The following is a 7,741-nucleotide window of genomic DNA, read 5'->3' as shown; positions in this document are numbered from 1 at the left end:
TGTCTTCCCCAACCACAAAACCATTACCTTTCTTTTCATGCAGTGGAGACTGCACGCTCCATCTCTCCCACAGGCAGGAGATTTCTTCGTTTATTTGGGCGATACGCCACCTGTATAAATGCAGTGGCGGACCGCTCCTTCACTCCCCCTGTGGGAGCTCTTCACCTGCACTGCTTCTCTTCATTGCGACACTGCGCCAACTCCCACAGTAGGGGGAGACCAATTATTCACTCCCCCTGTGGCAGCATTGAATATGTTATTTTTTCTTGAGATGACGGCTTGCATGTCGCTTTCACACCCCCAAGCGGGACATTTAAATCTATGTGGGGGCGGTCCTCGCCGCATCTGCCCCATTGCAGCAGGCTACACCGCCTGGGACCGGACTCCCCCCGGCGGGAGCTGGGAGCAGTGCGTGGCAATCCCATCTTGTCACCATTTGTTGTAGGGGCCGGGGTGACTGGCCCTCATTGATGCAGGATGCTCCGTCGTGCGTGGCGGCCCCTTGGGCCCATTATCTGCATGACTCTCGGTGCAGCAATAACCACGCAGACACTGGTTTAGACTGCTGCTCAGCACATTTATTTCCCTGGGTCACATGCTCATGTACGTTACCCATAACATGTGACTCATCACGAACCCTGTGGCAAGTTACTGATGTCATAACACAGCACATACCCTCTTTAAAACAATATCACTTCATATGCTGGAGGCAGGCAGCTAGTGTCTTTGGACACTGAGCAGCTGCACAGACTGCCCATGCATGTGTGTGTTTGGCAAAATAATCAATGTCAGGTTTTATGCAGCCATGTACCTGGCTCAGCTCCTGTTTGTCAGACCATCTGGCGCGGCCCTGGCCTATTCGTGTACCCTGGCTCTACCAAATCCATACCTCTCACAGTGATGTCAACATTGAGATGCACCTGGGAGTGAGATTTCCACAAGGAAATCGGGAGACATACATTTCCCTATAGGAATGCATTGGGGTGAGAGTTATTTTAGGCAGCTCCCTCACCCGCCTAGCTCCCTACAAACCCATAGGAATCAATGGGCTTTCACCCGCCAAATACAAAATCGGGTGTTTTCACCCGCATAAGGGCCATGAAAGGCTGAGAGCTATGCAACTCTACTTGTTTGTCCACCCTAATAATGATCTCTAGAGACGCCACTGTCTCCAGCTAACTAGCACGTGTAATCGGATTACTGTCGCTGGGCACATCAAACTGCAATGGCTTTGCACATGCTGGTTTTGCTGAAGCTCTTCACTGTGGCTTGTCAGCCATCTAAAGTTGTAAACGTAGTTTTAATTGATTATCTTCTGAACTCAAAGTGACTCGATAACTCAATCTCAACGTCATGTTTTTGTTCATAAATGTAAAACTCAAGACTCAATAAATCAAAAGGAACGCCCAACTGCCGCCATGTTGCGTGACTGCCTGAGGTCACCGCGGACACGTCGCTTCGATCACGTGATGCTGCGTGGACTCTAGGGTAGTGCTCGCCAGTAACTAGTACGGTAACGTTGGTTTGAAGACGGAAAGCTGCCTTTGTATTTTCTCAAAACCTCACTGTAACAACTACCAAGACCGAGAGTAACAACCACGCGACATCAACTATTAGTATATATTTTCTGAAAATCTATAGTGGAATTCAGTTTGACGTTTCTTTTTTTCCCCCCACCCGCAGACTTTGTTGAATTCAGGGTGGTTGTGCTTAAAGCCGTTTATGTATTTCGATTTCATAGCACCATTTGACTTTGAATGAAGTGTCACGTGTATGGCAGTTGTTAATGGACATGTTACAGCACGGTCTGGTTGCTGTTCTCTTTATACATAGATATTTAAAAAAACACACAGCAAACTTTGATGACTTTAACTCAGAAAGTATGAGCTACTAATTCTGCTGTTAATTAGTTAATATGACTTCATTGCTTACTGCATGTACTACTACTGCTCCGCTCGAAGAACGCTTCAGAGCCCAAGTAGCTCGCCGTGATCGTATAGTGGTTAGTACTCTGCGTTGTGGCCGCAGCAACCTCGGTTCGAATCCGAGTCACGGCATTGCGGTGAGGCAATGTCACGGCAGTTGGGCAGAATTTTTATTTCTTTTTCTTTTAAAGCCCGTGCAATTTGGGAGATATTTTAATGAAATTGAGTTTTTAAATTGGGAAAAAAATAACAGTATTTCGTTATTGCTTCTGTGGGGTTCAGACGACAATAAACGAACGTATTTCCTAATTTCAAGTATCATGACTTCTAAAAGCTAAATTCTGTGCATATTCCACTGTAGTTTTCATTGTGTAAATACTTTGTACTAGCTGCAAGGGTCAGATTTCAAAGCACGTTTAACTGCATTAAAAACAGCGATAGAGCGTTTATAGCTTTAGATGGCTGACAGGCTGCAGTGAATAGGACGTGAAAAGGATCAACAAAACCAGCATGTACAAAGTCAATCGTCTTGATTTCATTTTCTTGCACCCTCATATACTACAGTAATCAGAGTATAATTGTTGTAGGGTGACCAACTTTATAAAATGGTTTTGCAGGACACTTTTGACGTGTTAGAGCACCAGGAGCAGCCTGCAGTGCGCTTAATGTTATCCGCCCCCATCCACTTTTTTAATAACGTTAGTGGAAGAGGGCATTGTAACATACACAGCACAAAAAATAACAACACTGTAGGACCATTCATTGTACGTGCAGAACAATTATCTGTCAGACCTCTGTCCAGGCCCTGTGGTGCAAAACATATGCAAACGTCCTAATTTGCATATGCGCTGACACCAACATAAGTGACTTCACAGAAAGGGCACTGCAAGAAGCATCATCATTCTTTGGAACTTGGAGGCATCTTAGGAAGTGGCATTATAATAAGTTGCTATGAGTACGCTTGGTGTCATACCATTGTGGTGTGAAATGCAAGAATTACACCAATATTTATTAAACTCTATAGTTATTAAACCATGAGTGAGGATTTTTTAAATAATAGCCTATAATGAAATACTAGTGTAATAACATAAACTATGAATACTGTGGTGGGTGGCATGCCATTGACATCCGGCAGGCCCCTTGGTGCTAGGGAACACCAGCACCATCGGGGGTGGGAGCCGCGCCTGCCGTACCCCAGACCCTGCAGACCTCTGCCACCATGCTGGCACGAGGGTCCCATGGCATTGGGGCATGCAGGCTGGTGCTCCCACGTGAAGGCCTGAACCCTACATGGAATGAGACACAGACTCAGGAGTTCCTCTTCTGGAGTCTGCAGCCGTTCTGTTTCATGTGGCTGCAGGGGCTCCTTTTATTAGCTTGGGCCATGACACAGTCATGGCCCATCTTAAAGGGGCAATACACGTGGGAGGGACACATCCCCTTAAAGGGCAATACACATGGGAGGGTCATACATAACACTACTCCTTTTTCATAAGGAACAAAACAAACAGTGCTGAGACATACATGCATCCCACCCGTTACAGAACGACAAAATACTTCTTCAGAACCTGCGGAGTAGACAGATATTAGGATATGCCACTGACACATACATAGCTAACTGAAATAGTTATAGACATAACACGTACTAACCCATTCTAAACATACTCAGCAGGTGACAGTCGTGATCGGTGAACTGCCGGTGGAATGTACACAGTTCTACCACAGTTTACAAAACCCTTTATTAACCTGGGGTTCGGAACTGCAGCTACTGAATAAGACGCCATGGTTGGTGGCTGGCACTATAGGCACACCTCGCAACTGCGGGATCACAGCTTCACGTTACTGTTCTTTACTGAGACCACTTTAAGCATGTACCTTCTATGCAGGTTCACAGCATCAAAACACCCAAGATTACCGAGTCCTCTTTAAGCAATTGCAGGACTGCAGGAGACCAGTTCGTCTTGCATCAGTGTCCGTTCAGTAGTCACTTCCTGGATCCAGGTACATTGATTGTACAGTTCACGGCTGGCAAAGCCGCACCTGGCAGGTACCAGTGGCTACATCGGCATAGTCCCTTGATGTTCGGAGCAGAGCAGCGAGACGCAGGTCGCTGGGCGTCCAGGCTGCTCCATGTGCTGTTGATGGCGCACGGTGCTGTTGATAGGGCACGGGGTGACAGGACATCACTCATCCCTTTTTTTGGCAATGTTCCCCCAGTCTGGAGCATCTCTTCCCTCCAGGAGTGTAGTGGGCACACAAGCACTCATGATGAGCTGCAACCCATTTATTGTCCGATGCACTGGCTCTTGTCGTTGGGGCCCAGGGCTGCCTGGTTCGTTGGTCGGACACAAGTTGTTGGCTGAACTCGGGGGGTCCAGCAGGTATCTCCCCCAAGCCCCGTTTAGCATGGTCCTTCGATGGCATGGCGTGCAGGGTGTCACTGTGTTCCGATGGCGTTGTGCCGGGAGGTGATCACTTCTATGCCGGTTGGCCTTCCCTTTCGATTACTGTTGCAGTGCACCAGTTCTTGTCTGGCTGGCAACGCTGGGCTGGATAGGCGCCAAAGGTGCGTGGTGGGCACCACCCCCTCGGATCACTTGACAGTGCCTGGCACCTCCTTGGAGTTGGGGCCCCTCACTTTGCCCAGCCATGCGCAGGCAGCATCACTTACTCATTCATACTGGTGGGGTGTGTGGTGCCCAGAACGCAGGATGCCCGGGTGCTCATGGCTGTGAACCTTGAGGGGCATGAAGGTGAAAGTCCCACATCGGCCACGGTGAGGCCATTGTTGGTGCTGGGTCAATGCCATACTTCAGTTGTACACGGCGGTCTTTGGTGCCCATAGTAATTTGTCCATCACGTGCAGCATCTTGGGCATTGCACTAGTAGTGAGGTATACGATGCGCAGAGTGCAGTGTGCTCACGCACCCTAGGCTTGGAGTTCTGATGTGGGGCTGGTGCATTAGCTCTGTACTGTGGCATGAGTTGACATGGAGTACGCGATTACTCACATTCCCCTGGATGGATCGGGCTCATCCTGGTCTGCCTTCCATGTTGATGCCTGCAGAGCAAACAGTGTCTGCTCTAGTCTGGAGTACCTTATAGCTGCCCCCTCCCCCTTGCACACCTTCTAGGAGTATAGGAGTATGTTTGCCCTCGCTGTACTGCTCCAGACTGAAGCATGTCATCACTTGCCTGGCCAGTGGTAGGCAGTCAGGGCCCCTGGAGGGCAGGGTGGGTGACTGTATTGGCTCTGTGTTGGTGCCACCTAATAGGGCAGGCAGGTTGACAGTGGTGGCACAGTGTTGGGGCCACCTAATAGGGAAGGCAGGTTGACTGTGGTGGCACAGTTTTGGGGGGGTCACTTGCTGCCTAGGTCTCCTCTAGGCTGGAGATGTTTCCCTTCTCTCCACCAGGTAGGCGCCCATGCACTTGATGCATTTATTGCACAGCGCTACGTCCACAGGGGCACCTCTTCTTACCCCCCCCCAATTCCTGAGGCCAACTGCTCAGAGAGGTTAATACAGTTGCAGTGTTCGTGACTCACACCACTGCTGTGGTCCTGGGTTCCATTGGGTACTCCTTGCCATTTGATATGGAACTGCCTTCTTTTATTTTTATTTTTTCGTTGCCCTGAATTGGGGATCCTTTGAACTTCCCTGCAGGGCCCAGGCTCTATAGAGGGCTATATTCCCTGCTACATGTGCCCTGATTTGGAGCACATAAAAACCACAATCACCGCCTCCTGGCCCTGTAGCAAGAGTGCCTGGGATGGAGCTGGAGCCTTGGGGTACCTTCAGCTCCAACTTGGAGCACCTTACCCTTTCACCACTGGGCCCGGAATCTTTAGAGGGCCATCATCTTTATCCAAAACTGCTCCGGCAGGGAGCACGCATTTTTTTCTTCTCTGCTCCCGCCGGAGCACAGTCATCACAAACTGCTAGCGGCCCGGGCTCTTGTACGGGAGCCTCATTTTCCTTGGCGCCCGGCCAGAGCACCTCTTCTGATGCTACCGCCGCTCCGGGATTACTGTGGGGGCTCCGGCGGCGTGACAACACAGAGCAGTTCTGCCGCCCGCATTGGGGGGGGGAGCCCACGGGACCCACCCGTCACTCGCTCCAGACTTTAGTCTGCGCTCCTCTGCTGCACCTTGTCAGGCCTTTTCCCTCCCCAGCGGGAGGTTCTTTAGTTGCGTCTGGGGGCGCTCCATTGCTTGCCCCACCGCGGCGGATGATGCCGCAGGGGTTGCAGGCTGGCCCCCCTCCCTGGCCGCACGAGCACCCTCATTGCTGAGGGCCACGGCCAGGGAGAATCGCCGGATTGACGGGGGGCCACCACTGTTCCTTTGTTTGCCGCAGCTCAATTTCTTTGCCGGGGATGGGGCAGCACAATTGGGAGTGCTGCAGGGAGGTATGCAGCACAACTCACAGCCGGGCCGGAGGTGATACTTCTTTCGTGGCGGTGGCCTGCATCTCCTCTTCCCTTCCACCAAGAGGGAGAAAACGCAACGGAGGGACAGGTGAGACGGAGAGGAGGCATCGCAGGGCTCCTCTTTCCTCGTTGCCAATGTGGTGGCTGGCCTGCCATTGACATCCGGCAGGCCCCCATAGTGTGATACTCATCGACACATGACAGGCCCAGTGCCTGTAGGGTTCGCGGTCTGCCCTGGTCATCCGGCAGGCCCCATGGTGCTAGGTAACACCAGCACCATTGGGGTGGGAGCCGCGCCTGCCGTACCCCTGACCATGCGGACCTCTGCCACCATGCTAGCACGAGGGTCCCACGGCATTGGGGCATGCAGGCCGGTGCTCCCACGTGAAGGCCTGAACCCTACATGGAATGAGACACCGACTCAGGAGTTCCTCTTCTGGAGTCTGCAGCCGTTCTGTTTCATGTGGCTGCAGGGGCTACTTTTATTAGCTTGGGCCATGACACAGTCATGGCCCATCTTAAAGGGGCAATACACGTGGGAGGGACACATCCCCTTAAAGGGGCAATACACATGGGAGGGTCATACATAACAAATACAATCACGGACTCCAGATAAAACACAGTGGAGCTCATGTTCTTCAAATGCGTTATTTGGCGGCGGGGAGCGGTTCCGTGTAGTCATACAGGTAGAAGACTCCCTGCTGCCAAATTTTGGTCATTTGCTTGGCGGAGTGCAAAAATACAAGGCAAACGGTGTTGTACACGTGTGTACGCCACCTTTTGCTTCGCACGTTTGTCCTCTGCCATGCCAGCCATACTAGCAACTTGCAATGGTGAAGCAGCGCTGAGATGCCGGAACCCTTTACCGACAACCAATGAACAACAGAGGGACAATGGAAGGAATTGCTAGATCACCTAACTTGCGCACTAGTCTGTAACGGCAAGGAAAAGGGCTTTTTTTCACGAATCCATCGATCTTGCCGCTGGATAGGTGTTGAGTGTCAGGATGCCTACTACTCCAAACAGCCCACGGCTCACAAGATCCACCCTTGACACGCCAGGCTTCACTGCTCCGTGTCACTGCATGAGGTCATGAAGGCAAGGGGGGTGTTGCTTATCAGGCAACAGGATTTTCTGGGCTCTCCTCTTCCACGGCTCACAACAGCTGCCCTGGACACGCCAGCAGTTCTTTTCCATGTTCATTAAGGGTAACTTTGCCGTTTTCATTCAATTTAGTATTCAATAATATAAACTTTGGCAGTTTTCAGGGACCGCTAAGTTATGCGCGTTCCCGCTGAGTGCTCAGTGTTTCTGGTGTTTCTGACATTTACCCGCATTGGCAGCTCCTTCCTGTGCACTTTTCCCCAGCCGGGAATGCCTGTTCG

The 7,741-nt window shown here is 51.0% G+C and overlaps 1 non-coding gene across 1 annotated transcript; it reads left to right on the top strand.

The window, feature by feature from the left end:
* The first annotated feature begins 1,985 nt into the window (after window positions 1-1,985).
* TRNAH-GUG (transfer RNA histidin (anticodon GUG)) lies at window positions 1,986-2,057 on the top strand. The gene has a single exon. It is a non-coding gene; the product is annotated as a tRNA-His (tRNA).
* Window positions 2,058-7,741: the final 5,684 nt, after the last annotated feature.

Source organism: Ambystoma mexicanum, assembly GCF_040938575.1.
Source record: "Ambystoma mexicanum isolate Mex_15411 chromosome 12 unlocalized genomic scaffold, UKY_AmexF1_1 Mex_chr12_unloc.1, whole genome shotgun sequence".
Lineage (NCBI taxonomy): Eukaryota > Metazoa > Chordata > Amphibia > Caudata > Ambystomatidae > Ambystoma > Ambystoma mexicanum.
Note: the sequence above shows the minus strand (reverse complement) of the source record. Positions and strands in the feature narration are given on the sequence as shown.